At 45.3% G+C, this 16,469-nt stretch overlaps 1 non-coding gene across 1 annotated transcript; it reads left to right on the top strand.

Moving 5' to 3' along the window:
• Positions 1–14,894: 14,894 nt before the first annotated feature.
• Positions 14,895–14,966, top strand: TRNAP-UGG. Its single transcript has one exon. It is a non-coding gene; the product is annotated as a tRNA-Pro (tRNA).
• Positions 14,967–16,469: the final 1,503 nt, after the last annotated feature.

Genomic DNA, 16,469 nt, shown 5'->3' with positions numbered 1-16,469 from the left:
GAGAGGCTTGAGAAGGGAGATGTGGGGAAGGCGTTGTGCTTGTGTAAGGATGCAGGTAACTGTAGACTGTAGATAACAGGACCCAGGCAGCGAAATATTGTGAAAGGCCCAATGTATCTTGGTGAAAATCTGACAGAAGGTAGCTTTAGGCAGATGAAGCGGGTACTGGGCCATACCTTGTCTCCAGGTTGGAGTTGTGGAGTGGCTCAGTGATGAGCATCGTAGAATCTTTTGGCTTTCTGTCTGGCCTTCTGCAGAAGTTCCTTGGTGTGCTGCCAGAGTTGATGCAGGCTCCTGTGCTGAGACCTGGGCTGCTGGAGACAGTACCGACAGTGGAACTGGTAGAGGAGGCAAAGGTTGTCACCCATAGAGTAGTTGAAAGGGTGAAGACCCTGTGGATGCAGATGGATGGGAATTTTATGCAAATTCGGCCCATGGAAGCAGCTTGGACCAATCGCTTTGCTGAGAATTGACATAGGCTCGGATGAATTGCTTTAGGGTGCGATTTGTCCTTTCATTTTTTCCATTTGCCTGTGGGTGGTAAGCGCTAGTGAAATCTAGAAAAATGTCAAATTTCCTGCATAGAGCCTTCCAAAACTTGGCTGTAAATTAGACCCCACCCCTGTCGGAAAGGATGTGTCTAGGTAAGCCATGAAGACGGAAGATATGGCATATAAAAAGTTTTGCCAACTCTGAAGCTGAAGGTAATCTGGGAAGCACCACAAAATGTGCCATTTTTGAAAAACGGTCAACTGTGACCCAGATAGTATTGTTGCTGTCGGATACTGGTAGGTTAACTATGACGTCCGTAGCGACATGTGTCCACGGTGCAGTTGGAGTGGGTAGTGGCTGAAGAAGTCCCCAAGGCCAGCCCGGAGATGGCTTTTGCCTAGTGCAGGTAGGACATGACTCTACGTAGGCCTGAACAACCTTTTTCATGGAGGGTCACCAGTAATACCTCTGCAGGGTAGCTAAGGTTCGAGATCTTCCAGGATGACCTTCGAGTAGTGAATCATGGGCCCATCAGATTATTTTCTTCCATAGGGCTTGTGGAACCACCGTTTTCCCGGCTGGAACCATGTGAGTGGTAGAGAGAAGGACCATATTGGGGTCGATAATATGTCGTGGTGTGTTTGGAACATCTTCTGAAGAAAAAGAGTAGGATAAGGCATCCACAGGATGATATTTCTGAAGGAAATTGAAGCGGTTAAAAAATAATGACCAACGAGCCTGTCGGTGATTCAGGCATTGTGCTTGCCGCAAGTATTGAAGGTTTTTATGGTCGGTGTAGACGTGATTTGATGTTGAGCGTCTTCTAGCTACAGATGCCATTCCTCAAATGCCAATTTAATCACCAAGAGTTCCTTGTCTCCTATCCCATAGTTTCGTTCGGCTGGTGAAAAACACCAGGAGAAAAAGGAACAGGGATATGGAGTATGGTTGTCAGCATGTTGGTGAAGGACTGCTCCTACCCCGATGTCCGAAGCATCTACCTCTATGGTGAAAGGTCATCGAGGATCTGGATGACGTAGAAGAGGCTCTTGGAGGAATGCCTCCTTGAATTTTCAGAAGGCATCTACGGCTTCTGGAGACCATTGAGAATGGTTAGTTCCTTTTTGCGTCATGGCAGTAAGAGGCACGATCAAGGTGGAGTAGTGATGAATGAATGATCTGTAGTATTTGGTGAATCTGAGGAATCTCCTGAGAGCTTTAAGTCCAGTAGGTTGGGGCCAGTCTCAAATACTCTTGGTTTTCTGCGGATCCATTTGGAACCCCTGGATGGATACCACATAGCCTAAGGGAATGGATTCTTAGTGAAAAGAGCACTTCTCTAATTTGGCATATAAGTGGTTGGCTCTCACTCGCTCGAGAACTCTCTTGATGCCCGATAGAGGACTCTGAAGGTTTTGGAAGAAGACCAGTATATCATCAAGATAGACTAATAAGCAGGTGTAAAGCATGTCCCTAAAAATGTCATTCATCATGTTTTGAAACACGGCTGGGGCATTGCAAAGGCCAAAGGGCATGATCAAATATTCAAAATGGCCATCGCGGGTATTGAATGCTATATTTCATTCATCACCCTGGCGTATTCAGACCAAATTGTATGCCCCTCTATGGTCCAACTTCGTGAATATTTTGGCCCCTTGCAGCCGATCAAAAAGTTCAGAGATCAATTGCAGTGGTTAGCGATTCTTCAGGGTAATCTCGTTCAGGCCTCGGTAGTCTGTACATGGGCGAAGGGAGCTGTCCTTCTTGCCCACAAAAAAGAACCCGGCCCCGGCAAGACTTGGTAGAGTAGAATTACAGGAAATACTCATGAGACGTTATTCCGAAGGAAGTCCTGAGAACTAGAACAAGAAGAGTTCAAAGGCAGGAAGGCCCTCCGAGGAGCCAATAGCCCAGGAACGCGAAGAGCCCCCGATGAGCGGGTACTCAGAGCGTTTCCCACAGTTAGCCAGGAACAGGAACCAAAGGTCCAAGTAGGTGGATTCAGCAACGAAGAAACTCCTTGCTAACTCATCAGTGATTCAGGCTGGTCTGCACCCGCTTTCCGCAAAATTTGTTGCATCGGCCCCTTTGTCTCTGCCTGGGCAGTGGGCAATGTGGACAATGGGCACAAGGTGAGCATTAAGCACAGTACAAATACTGAAGCATGCCAGACATCAGTATGAGAACTAGTGCTCACAATGTGATACTCAGTGCCACATTGTCTCTGTGTTCCCCGCACACACACATTAGCAAAGCACAGTCAATAGTCTAATTATGGTACCACTGAGAAGAAAATCCAAATTACATCCTGAACCTTGGAGGTATTTATACCATTCGACCTTGCTTCCATGCCCAGATCTTAAGCCTTGCAGTTCTGTTTGCCACTGAATCTTGCTATCGTATGACAGACTTTACATCCGGAGGAAATTCTTGCCAGAGAATGGGGGGGGGGGGGGGGGGGGGCTGCTTTGCATCTCTCATGTTGTTTTGGTGTCTTGAAACCACTGTTTGTGCTGCTTGGCCTTTTATCAATGCCTTCCTTGGGGTTTTTTCCTACCACCTCTTCTGCTTTGATTCCCCTTCAAGCATCTTTGGTGCCAATTTGCTACTTGAAAGACCATCAAGGGATCATGTCATTGTTGCTGGTGACCTCTTTTGGAGCCTTTGGGTGTTTTTCCAACACTTGCTTTACTTTCTTCTTGGTTTGCTTTATTCTGGTCTAGGCTGTTTTGTCCCCAGAACAAAAGTAAAAAAGATACAGGTTTCACTACTATGGCACAACATCTTTGCTATACTACTTCCTTCTCTCCAACCCTTTACAATCTCAGCATTGTTATCCCACCCTGTTTGATAGTTGATTACACTGAACTGATGTGTCCAAAAATGCCCCCATTCAGAGAAGGTACTGGCACAAGACAAAAACTGTTCAAGAGAAACTATTTATTGTACTGAATGTCATAAGAGATTAGATTGTAAGGGAGAATACATGCAAAACAAAAAAAATCAAGAAATGCAACGGTCAGAGGTCAGCTACAGAATATGGGAATTTTTTTCTATAAAAAACAACACAAACAATTAACTTTAAATCTCCTATCATTGTATAACCTTTTCCATGTACTAAATGTGATATCAGTTTCATCTGGAAAATCCAAATTCCACCCTGCACCTTGAAGGGTCTTTGTGCCACTCAACTTTGCTTCCATACCTAGACCTTAAACCTTGCAGTTCTCTTTTCCACTGTACCTTACTATTTTCTTCAGATGTAGTTTTTTTCCAATTTTTGAAAGTTGTTATTTTGGCTAAAATAGCCTCTTTCACGTCACCTTTTAAACATACAAGGGGGTTGATTTTAAGACCCGCACATGCGCATTCATGTGCGGAGGTTCCCAGCGCACATACATGGATGTGGTGATTTGATAATATGTGTACGCTGGTGCACACATGTTATAAAATGTGATGGTCAAACACACATGCGCACCGGATTTTAAAATCTGCACGCGCATGTGCGGGCAGCCTGTGACATGTATGCACAGGGAGGAATTTTAGCAAAATATGCATGGTGATGTGATCGAGCTTTGCTAACCCTACCCTTCCTACCTCTTCCTTTCTCCTCCCTGACCCCTAACCTAACCCTACCTATCCCTAATTTTTTTATTTTAATACTTACTGCTCCCCGTGAGCAGAAGTAATCTCAGCACGCCGGCCGGCTGCTGGCATGCATTTCCCCGGGACCGTGGCTATTGATGTTATCCCAGCCCACACCCCCAGCCCACTTCTTTTGCAGGGCCCACCACTTCAGCGTAATGGGGATTATGTGCGTGGCTGTGCCCATTCTAAAATGTACACAAGGCCTGGTCACATGCGTAACCCACATTTTTTATGCACGTGGCCCTTTTAAATCAGGCCAGTGGAGCATTGTGCAGAGTCAGACAGTCATACAGAAAAAAATTAGTGTTCAGTGTTTCTGTATCTCCGGTCTACTATCCTGCTTCAGTGAACAGTCAAAAAGCAATGCCTCTGTCTGTCTGTCACTGTGAAAGCACAGTGACTGCATCAATGAAGATAAAAAAAAGCCCTTTGCCACTGCAACATTATCCTTTCTTAAACATTTTCTTTGAATCTAAAGGGAGATATTCAAAGATGAAAGACCCAAAGATATTCAGCAGCACAAAATGGCACGGGTCATCCAGTGCTCCTACCATGTGACAGGGGCCGGCCAATGGCACAAATACCCTGTCACATGGTAAGGGCAAAGGCCATCGGCGCCATTTTTATTAGTGGCAGCCGACGGCTCGAGAGTGGAAGATCGCTCCCGGGACCCCCCCACCGGACCACCAGGTACCTGTAAAAAGATTTTTTGGGGGGGTCGGGAGGGTGGGGGAAGCTAAGGGATTAGTTTTAAAGGGTCGGGGTGGGTTTTTTGTTTATCGGCTCGGGCGCAGCCGATAAACAAAACCGCGATCGGGCCGGACGAAAAAAAAAAAAACACGATGTGAATCGGAACCGGAATCAGAACCGATTCCGGTTCTGATTCACATATCTAATAGATATTAGGGGTGTGAATCGTGTGATCGATCGTCTTAATGATCGATTTTGGCTGGGGGGGGGAGGGAAATCTGATCGTCGTGGTTTGTTTTTTTTTACATCGTTAAAAATCATAAATCGGGGGAGGGCGGGAAAACCGGCACACCAAAACAACCCTAAAACTCACCCCGAACCTTTAAAACAAATCCCCCACCCTCCCGAACCCCCCCAAAATGTTTTAAATTACCTGGGGTCCTGTGAGGGGGGGGTTCCCAGCGCGATCTCCAGCTCTCTGGCCACGGCTGCGTTGAGAAATGGCGCCGATGGCCCTTTGCCCTTATCATGTGACAGGGCAAAGGTAGCGCCAGCACCGCCATATTTAAAGATGGCCGCTGCCGTCGTAAAGATGGCCGGCGCCATCTTTAAAAATGGCGCCGGCCATCCAGTGCTCCTACCATGTGACAGGAGCCGGCCAATGGCACGGATACCCTGTCACATGGTAAGGGCAAAGGGCCATCGGCGCCATCTTTATGAGTGGCAGCCGACGGCCCGAGAACAGGAGATCGCTCCTGGGACCACCACTAGACCACCAGGTAATTTTAAAATGTTTTGGGGGGCTCGGGAGGGTGGGGGAAGCTAAGGAGTTGTTTTTAAAGGGTCGGGTGGGTTGTTTTTTTTATCGGGCCATCGGCGCCATTTTTGAGTGGCCGCCAAAATAGCACTGATGGCCCAAGAGGAGTAGATCAGTCCCCGCGCCCCCATTGGACCACCAGGTAATCATAAAAAGTTTTGGGGGGGTTCGGGAGGGTGGGGGGAAGGTAAGGGGTTAATTTTAAAGGGTCGGGCCTCACTACAAAAAAAATAACGATGTGAATCGGAACCAATTCCGATTCACATCACCCACATCACCCACGATCAGATTTTTCCCCCCTCTAGCCGAACCCGATCGGGCACACGATTCACATCTCTAAAAACTATAGCTGCACAATTAAAATATTGCAAACTTTAAATTAGGTGTTAGGACATACAAAAAGCATACACATCTGCTTTGCTAGCAACCTAAACCTGTAAAAGATTAAGCTAATTTCCTGGAAAGAAAATTGCATGAAGAGTCATTTTGGTCTAGCTGTATATTCTGCAAGTTTACAAAAATCAAGGAAGAATTTAGGTTATCAGTTGAGGCCAGACACCTCACTGTTTAAGTAAGTATTGGATGTGCCACATAGAGCCATCCCCAATTTAATCTGCGGGCCTGTTGGGAGGGTTAGGTAAATACTGAATGTTAAATCCGGGGTTTGTAACCATTTTTTGCTATATGTCCTTTTCTCCTACATCGATAACAAATACCATGAAACCTTACTGACTGAGAAGCTGGTTAATGCTTCTGATTAAGGGCAGGACTGCAAATTAAAGTCCTCTCATGAATGCATGCAGTGGCAACATTCTCACTCCCCTCTCTTCTGGATCATTTGCCCCAGTGGTCTTTATATCACCTTCTTTTTCATTTTTATAATAAGAGGGAGATTTGGGTTGAGGTTGATAGTGTTCCCAAAGAATTTCTAGCTCTTCATTTTTATCAAGTAGCTGTTTATTTAAACATGTAATTTCAGACTTTAAAGCCTCATTCTGGGTACTAGCAATTTTTAGCTTCTCAATTAAATCAGCCAGATGCTGCTCATAGAGTTGTCTATCATCTGCCAACTGGGTTGAAGATAACTTCTCCTACATTAATTTATTATAGTTTTCTTGTTTCAATTTATCTGTCAGGATCTTGAGGCATTATGACCAAGCACTTATAATATTGAACAATTGCCATATTAAAGCTGTGCTTTGTTTATTCTTATTTTTGGGCATTGTGGCACTGATATTCTCAGAAATCTTATTTTCTAAATCATCAAAAGAATTTAGGTCTGCTAAAACATTAGGACCCCATGGATTCTTCCTACAAGCTGTTGCAATATCCAAAAAGGTACTTTCTCTTCATTGCTGCTTTTAATTCTACCTTACTGTCCTTTTTCTTCTTAACAAATGATACCTTCTGTGGCCATATGATGCTAAAGTTAAATACACACACAATATTTTGTACTCAATAGGTTTTCTTATGGACTATTCTGTTTTCTACAGATTATAAGAAAAATTCTTATTACAAACTAGATGGTCCCAAGATAAACAAATCTGCCCTTCACACTAAAAGATAAAAAAAATACACAAGTAAAAATTAAAGGCTTATCTAAACATTTCACCTGGAATCTCATCCTTGTTGGCAATTTTGTTACGGGTTCAGACCATACACCCTTATATTTTGCCTAGGGGCTCTAACCTGGGGGAGCTAATCTCACTGAGGTCGACACTGGGAGCTATCTAAGGGGCTTATCCCTTATAAACACACAGGGGGCTTGAACCCAGGAGCTTATCATCTGTACAAATAGCCAAACACAATTACTTGGATTATTCCTAGAGGCTTGAACCCAGGAGCTAATTCCCAACACAAAAACATTCACAAACTTTGATTCAGTATACCACGATTCCAGGTATTTAGGAAAGTGAGTTTATTTGAGCAATAGGAGGATAGAAAAAAACAAAATCAGATTACACAAAAGAAGTAATGGTAAATGATAAAAATTGCTACATAGATATACAAAGCTTACATGTGTTATGCAGTGGACCCTTGACCCGGAGCGAGAGGTCACCCACCTGAGGAAACTGGATGTCCTTCGCCTCCGGAAGGTGGAAATCCTGGAGTAACCAACCCCTCAGTACCCTTCTTGAAGGTCCACAGCGGTAGGGTACAGGCCAAGGAACCCGCCAATGTGATCTAGGTTCCAGGCAGGGGTCAGAGTCCAATCCGGGTCCAGGCAGGCAGCAGGCAGAGTGAGGTCAAAGTCCAAATCTGGGTCCAGGCGGGCAGCAGGCAAAGCGGAGTCAAAAGTCCAGTCCGGGTCTAGGCAGGCAGCAGGCAAAGCGGGGTCGAAGTCCAAATCCGGGTCCAGGCAGGCAGCAGGCAAAGCGGGGTCGAAGTCCAAATCCGGGTCCAGGCGGGCAGCAGGCAAAGCGGAGTCAAAAGTCCAGTCCGGGTCTAGGCAGGCAGCAGGCAAAGCGGGGTCGAAGTCCAAATCCGGGTCCAGGCGTGCAGCAGGCAAAGCGAGGTCAAAAGTCCAGTCCGGGTCTAGGCAGGCAGCAGGCAAAGCAGGGTCAAAGTCCAAATCTGGGTCCAGGCGGGCAGCAGGCAAAGCGAGGTCAAAGCAAGGCAGGAGTCAGCACAGCACAAACACAGCAAAGCACGGGACCTGTTGTGAAGGCGTCAGTGTCTTCACTGAGGGAGTTTAAATCTCCCTCACAGCTGACGTCCATTTCCGGGGCCGGCATCGTCTTCGCGGCCCAGCCCCTTTAAGGGGCGGGGCCAGTCACATCTCTCCCGATGCAGTCTTTCGACGGCAGGACGCCGTCACGCTGCGACCCGCGCTCCGCGGGCCTCTGGAGAAGAAGTTCTGTCCCGCCTGCGGGGAAGAGGTAGGGAGGCCCGATCGCATGCGATCGCGATCGGGCCTCACAACAACATGTTTCCAAAGGATCAACCTGTGCCATCATGTTCAGAACACTGTCCCCCTCTTTCCCTCTTGCTGTCTCTTCTTATATACTAAAAATATTTGTGAAAGCAGTGATGTTCCCTCCCTCTGATTTCTTATCAAATTTCAGTCATAGCTGTGTGGCCTTCACTTTCACTCTCAGGCTTTAGTATAAGTTAATAACAATTGCTTCTCATCATAGACCTAGAGGAATAACTAAAATAAACAGACTCTTGCCTGTTCATAAACATTTCACAGTGCATGACAGTAAATGGAGTTCACCCAGAGGTTGGCCTGAGACCTTCAAACTAGTCTGTGTCTGGGTGAAAATTGTGAATTCATAAGGCCTATCCTCTGAATACATCCTCAGGAAAAGTAAAAATAATGACTCCAAGAATGCCACATTGGCCATCTTGATTTGTTGACATGTCTTCCCAATTTTGATGATGTCTATCCACCATTTGGGAGCCTAAAAAATTGTAAAAATGAGCAATATTGTTTTTGTTTAAAAGTAATGAAATGAATGGAGACTAGGGATGTGCAGTGATCATTTCATTTTTCAGTTTGTTTTTTTCCCACACAAACTTTGATTTGTTTAATGTTTGATTCATTTTTCATTAAAAAAAAAAGAATCAAACATAAAATAAACACAAAAATAAAGGAAATATGGACTCCCAATTCTACTACCCAGAAAAATGCGGGGGCCAGGATCCCCCCTGTCCCCCACTTAGCCTGAATGGTGGAGATTCACTGGCAAGGCCTAGGCCCAGGTCAAATATTCAGACTTGGGTAGGCCGAGTCTGTGGTTGGTCACTGCAAACTCCGCCTAGGCTCTATGCAAGGCTGAGTCTTGGAGGCCTGATTTTGATGGTTTGGCCTAAGCCAGATGCGGGGCCTAAACTTGATGCTGGGGCCTCAAACTCAGCCTTAGCCTAGGCCAGGACTAGGCCTAGGTATGATGCCATGGCCTGGCCAAGAGGATGAGTCCCAAGGCTGGGTTCTTAGCCCGAACCCATGTCCGACTCTGGAGCCAGACTTAGAATTTGGGTCTGATACCTGGACCTTGACCTAAGCCAGGACAGGGACATAGGCCCACTGTTATGGACTGGCCAGAAGCCGGGTCCTGATGCAGGAGTCCTTGCCCCAAACAAGACCCAATGCCAGAATCCAAACTGGAGGCCAGGTCCCAAAGTCTGTCATTGGCCTAGGTCAGGGCCTGAGTACAGGCCAGACAACAGGGCCTCAGCCCAGACCCAGCCCCAATGGGAGGGCCCAACTAGACAATGCCATATAGCAAAATGGTTCCCTCCACAGAAGAGGACATGCTGGAGTTAACATACTCTGGCATTATCATAGTGGATGGCGTCATTTGATGAAAGAAGAAAGCAAAGAGAAGATCGAAGAAGAGCACTCCAAGGCATGGGCTCCGGGCATAGGGTTGACCCTAGGCCAAGGCCCAGGCATCAGGACCCATAGTCCAGTCCATGTTTTCATTTCATTTAATAAAATGTATTAATCGCCTAACACTGAAAGGCCTAGGCTATATACATACGGGCAAATTTTCAAAGCCCTGCTCGCGTAAATCCGCCCGGATTTACGCGAGCAGGGCCTTGCGCGCCGGCGCGCCCATTTTCCATAGGCCGCCAGCGTGCGCCTAACCCCGGGACGCGCGTAGATCCCGGGGTTTTCGGAAGGGGGAGTGTCGGGGGGCAGAACCCGATGACGCGGCATTTCGGGGGCGGGGCGCGGCGTGTCGGGGGTGGGGCGTGACGTTTCAGGGGCGGGACCGGGGACGTGGCGCCAGCCCGGGGGCGTGGTCCAGGCCTTCGGACCAGCCCCCGGGTCGGAGCACGGCGCGCCAGCACTCTGCTGGCGCGCGTAGATTTATGTCTGCTTCTCGCAGGCGTAAATCTACGGACAAAGGTAAGGGGGGGGTTTAGATAGGGCTGGGGGGGTGGGTTAGGTAGAGGAAGGGAGGGGAAGGGGAGGGGAGGGAACGGAGACAGGCTGCGCGGCTCGGCGCGCACCAGCTGCCCAAAATCGGCAGCCTTGCACGCGCCGATCCAGGATTTTAGAAGATACACACGGCTACGCGCTTATCTTATAAAATCCAGCGTACTTTTGTTTGCGCTTGGTGCGCAAACAAAAGTACGCGAACGCGCTTTTTTTAAAAATCTACCCCATAGTAAACATACATAATAAAAATGCAACATACAGTATACATATTTTAGTTTCACAGAAGTAGAAGAAAATATCATATATTAAACAAATAAATAATATGGCAAAAGAAATTCAATCCTTCAACAATAATATCAACCTCAATCTGAACAAAGTCACTACAAGAGGGAATGTAACATGATTACTCATCGCGTCTCACAATCTCCCAAACTGCCTGAAAACTCATTAACATCACAGTATTAGCTGTTATATGCACGACGAAGTAGAAACTCTTTAATTGACATTTTAAACTTTTTAACATCCTCCAGAGACCTAAGTTCGAAAGGAATAAGATTCCATAGTGTAGGTGCTGCTACGGAAAAAGAAGTCTCCCTTGTGCTAAACAATTGTGCATGACGAACAGAAGGAATCTCTAACAGATTCAATTGTGACGATCTCAGACACCTTACCGGTTTGTAAATCCGCAAAAGTGCATTAAGTCAAAAAGCAGAGTCAGATGCAATAAGCTTATAAAATATCATACAGATCTTAAAAACTATGCGCTCATTAACCGGCAACCAATTAAGTCTGCAGAGAACTGGGGAAATCCTATCAAATTGCTTAGAATGGGAAACTAACCTTGCCGCTGAATTGAGCAAAAGTTGTATCGAATGAATTAAACCTTTTGGTAAACCAATATAAAGACCCAGGCCCTAGTGTCAGGCCTGGGTCCAGGCTGAGGTCCTGGCATCAAGATCCGGCCTCTGGGCCAGATTGTGGCATCGGGCTTGGGCCATAACCCTGGCCTATTCTGAGGCCCAGTTGTTGGAACTTAGCCTCCAGCATGCCTTGGATTGGTCCTGGATCTGAGCCAAGGCTCTGGCTTCAGGACCTGTCCTCTGGGCTGGACATTGGCATTCAGCCTGGGCCCTGACCCTGGCCTAAGCAGATGTCCTGGCATCATACATGGGTCCAAACCAAAGACCCAGCATTTAGGACCCAGCCTTTGGGCCAGGCTGAGACCCAGGCATTGGGACCCAATACCTGGAATGGTCCCTGGCATCAGGTCTGGCCTGGGCTCTGACCGAAGCTGAGGCCTTGGTAACAGGACCCTGCCAGGCAATGCATCGGATACCTGATTGATTAGGTAAGTAATTTTTCAGGGGGCTCTGGGCCTTTGTTCATGTTTTTGCTGAGGCCCAGCATTAGCTCGGGTCTAGGCCAAGACCCCAGCAACAGACTGGGGCCTAGGTGAGGCCCCTGCTTTGGGCCTAGGCCCAGGCTTAGGATGAGGTGCCGGCATTGCACTCGGGTGTAGGCCATGGCCTGTGATTTGGGCCTCACCTATGCCAAAGCGAAGCCTCGGCCGTGAGCCTAGACCTAGACTTGTCCCGAAGTTTTAAATAAATAAAATTCTTTTAATTTGGGGAGCTTCTCAATTTGTTTCATGGCTCTAGAATGAAACACATTGCCCCTTTTTTATTGTATTTTATAAATGAATTTAAAACAAATTCACATCCCTAATGGAGATGCCCTAGAAATTGAATGAATGAACAAACTGTAACAAAAAAACATTTACTCTGCAAATCCCCTAATAGTCTATTTTATTTATAATAATTGAATGTAAGACAGATGCCAGATCTTTCTCCTCCATAAAAGTTTACAAGTGGCTTATCAATCTCAAACTGGCAAAGAATCCTCACATCACAGTACTTATCTGCTCATTCATCAATACATCTGGTACCAAATAAACTCCAAGGTTTTTTCTCTTAGAATTAGGCTGCACACACCTTGAAAAGATGATAATATCTCCAATTCCATTTCTCATCTACTGAGTCAAAACACCTCAGATTTCTCTGGGTTTTACTTTATTTTATTTGCATCCAATTATTTCATGATTGCATCCAAACACTTATTCAGATTTTAAAGGAAGTTTCTTGAATCCCCTCTACCATTGCTTGCAGCTATACAATATTATGATAAAGATAACAATCTATATCATAACATTGTAGTGGGATCCAAACCCCTGTGCACTTGGCATTGCTGGAAAGAAAGACATCTTTTAACTTGTAGATGCCAAAACCAAAGTTTCCCACAGTTTTCCTAAGTGGAATATGAGCAGAAAGGAAAGCAAACCCATGTTTGTATGGTATTTATGGCACATCTCTGCATTAGAGATAAGCAAAGAAAAAAACATTGTTTCTGTTTGTTTATTCATTTTGTAGATCATCTCCGTTCATTTCATTAGTTTCAAATGAAAAAAAATAAAATGTTCATCTCTTCTTTTCATTCCTTATTTATGCTCCATTAAAGTTAATGGGGAAACAACACAGCCTATCTGGAGCTTCAAAATTGGGTTTTTCTAATACATTCTAATGAAACTTGAAGGTAGACAACATCAGAAGGGGGAAGAGAACTTCAAGGAACCAAGACTGTGTCAAAGTGGCACTAAAAGTGGCATGAATATTCCAAGGCTCCATAAACAGGAGTTCTCCAAGACACCATCAAAGAAGCACAGCAACAGCAAGAGGGTCAAGAACACCCCAAGGCTTCAAAACAGTGGCATGAACTCCCAAAGACAGCTCAAGAGAGGCAAAGTGGTCCCAAGAGTGGCATGAACAATCAAAGAAACCATGAATGGGAAAAAAGTAGAAAAGGTGGCAGAAATAATACCCAAACAGTGAGATGCAAAACATCAGTAAGAGTTGCATGAAAGCCCAAAACACTATGAGAGGTGCAAAGCAGATCCCAGAGTGGCAAGAACATTCCAAGGTGTATAGTCTGAGGTATGGTAGCCATGCTGAGTGGCAGTAAGTCACCCTAAGGTTTAGCATCAGGGACATGGCAGCTATGCTGAGTGGCAGCAAGACTCCCTAGAGTCATACCGCAGGAGCATGGTAGTTTGTTACAGTAGCAAGAAGATACCCAAGGTGACTGGGGCACCTGGGGCATGGCAGTTAGGCTAGTGGGAGCAAATCCCTCAATATGTAGCATAAGGGGCATAGCAGCAAGGTAGGGTGGCAGCAAGATCCCAAAGTTGTAGAATGTGTGATATTGCAAACAACACAAAGTCATAGAAAACCCCAAGGTGTACAGTGTGGGAATTGCAAACAGAACAGACCCCAAGGTGTACAGTTCAGGTTATCACAAACAGCTCAGAGTTGTCAAAAGCCTCAAGTTATAAAGTGGGGAAATCATAAACTGTACAGAGGTGTAAACCCTCCATAGTTTATAGTTCAAGGAATTGCAAACAGCAGAGTGAAGTCTAATTCACAGCAGCATAGAGTGCAGAGAATCACAAACAAAATGGAGGTGTCTATACCCTCAAGGCTTACAGTGCAGGGAATCACAAGCAGCAGAGAGGTATATATTCATCCAAAGTGTACAGTGTGAGGAATAGCAAACAGTACAGAGGTATCTATGCACCCAAGGTGCACAGGGCAGGGAATTGAAAACAGCACAGAGGTGTCACAAACCCCAACATATACAGACTGGTGAACTGCAAATAATACAGAAGGTCAAAACCCTCATTGTGTACAGTGCAGGGAATCACGAATAGCATAGAGGCATAAACCTCCCCCATGGTGTACAGTGCAGGGAATCATAAAACAGCACAGAGGTGTTAAAACCAGCAAGGCATGGAATGTGAATAATCACAAACAGCACAAAGAGGTCTAAACCCCCAAGGTGTGAAGTGTGGTCCATTGCATATAGCATTAATGTGTCTAAACAACCAAGGCATGGTGTGTGATCCATCACAAGGAACACAACATTGTCTAAGACAGAAAGACATGGAATGTGATGAATCACATACAGCACAAAATATCTAAATCACCAAGGCATACAGTGCTGGGAATTGTAAATAGCATACATTTTCCTAAAATACCAAGGCATTCTAGAATCACAAACTCCACAAAGATGTTTAAACCACCAAGGCATATAGTGGAAAATCTCAAACAGCATAAATGCCTAGACAGGCCTTGACAGCAAGAAGGAAAAGAGAGGAGGGAAAAACGTATATATCTTTTTCTTTTATCACATTTCTTTTTCTGGACACAAAACACCCAAGTATAACCAACTAACAACAGGATGGGAGTACTAGGCTGGGATTGTATTTGGGTAAAGCAATGAAGAATCATAAAAGAATCATCCAGTGACTCATTGGTCTAGGGGTATGATTCTCGCTTTGGGTGCGAGAGGTCCTGGCTTCAACTCCCAGATGAGCCCTTTGATTTCTGCTCACAGGGAAACCTGGGTGGCAGAGAGCAGAAACCTCTGCTGGCTGGAAGGAGTGGCAAACCCTGTACTAGTCAAGCTTTTTTTTTTTGGGTTCTTATGGCCTGGATTGGCCACTGTTGGAAACAGGATGCTGGGCTTGATGGACCCTTGGTCTGACCCAGTATGGCATTTTCTTATGTTCTTCTGTTCTTATAAAAGAAGTGGGGAAAAAAGAAAAAATTGTCTCATTTGTTTGTTTCCAATTCAAGTCTATGGACCATTGAAGTCCAAGAATGTGTATTGCTGTGATAAAAGTTAGCTTGCCTTTGTGACCTCTCAGCCTTGTCAGAGCTGAGTCAGGAAAAGGTAGCAATAAAACCACACAGAAGACAAATCAAGTATGCTCTTCTGTATCTTTTTAACTAGTAGGGCCAAATTTTGGTTAAGGGAAGTCAGACAATCGCCCAGGACATTACCAGAATTACCCATCTGGATGCAGCCAAAGAGTCCCAGCATAGCCACAGTGGGATAAGGGAGTTCTGGCATGGCCACGATGGATCTCTTCCCATCCCCTGGATTCTCCCTTTATCTAAAAGAAGACTCCTGGAATAGCAGCACAACATGCTCCCTAGCTTTGGACCAATTGACACCATTTTCCAAAAAGGCATTTACTGGACTTTGCCCTTATTATGTGATAGGGTAAAGTCTAATCAACGCCATTGTGGAAAATGACTTAGACTGACCTGAAGTTAGGGGAAACTCTGAGGTGCCACTAGACTATCAAAACGTGCATCCAAACTTGCACATAGCTAATAGCGCTCATCACAGGTAAATTCCATGTAGATGAGGCTATTAGCTACTACCCCATTATGTAATAAATTACAGCTCACCCAATCCGCCCTTGTTAACATGGGAAATTTAACACCAGCCCTGGAGATGGCATTACGTTTTTTAATATATTTATAAATGATCTGGAAAGGGGTACAATGAGTGAGGTGATCAAATTTGCAAATGATACAAATTTATGCAGAGTAGTTAAATGTCAAGTGGATTGTGATGAATTGCAAGAGGAACTTGCAGGACTGGAAGATTGGGTTTCCAAATGGCAGAAGTAATTTAACATGGACAAGTACAAAGTGATGCATATAGAGAAAAATAACCCTTGCTTTAGTTACACAATGTTAGGTTATATCTTAGGAGTTACCACCCAGGAGAGAGATCTAAGCATCATAGTGGATAATACATTGATATCGTCATTCCAGCATGCTGTGGCGATCAAAAAAGCAAACAGAATGTTAGGAGTTATTAAGAAGGGAATGGAATATAAAACAGAGGATGTCATAATGCCTCTGTATCGCTCCATGGAGAGGCAGCACCTTGAATACTGTGTGCGCAGTTCTGGTCACTGCATCTCAAAAAGGATATAGCTACACTGGAGAAAGTGCAGAGAAGGGTGACCAAAATGATAAGGGCATAGAACAGCTGCCCTATGAAGAAAGGCTAAAGAAGTTA

The sequence above is a fragment of the Rhinatrema bivittatum genome, chromosome 1, assembly GCF_901001135.1.
Source record: "Rhinatrema bivittatum chromosome 1, aRhiBiv1.1, whole genome shotgun sequence".
NCBI lineage: Eukaryota > Metazoa > Chordata > Amphibia > Gymnophiona > Rhinatrematidae > Rhinatrema > Rhinatrema bivittatum.
Note: the sequence above shows the minus strand (reverse complement) of the source record. Positions and strands in the feature narration are given on the sequence as shown.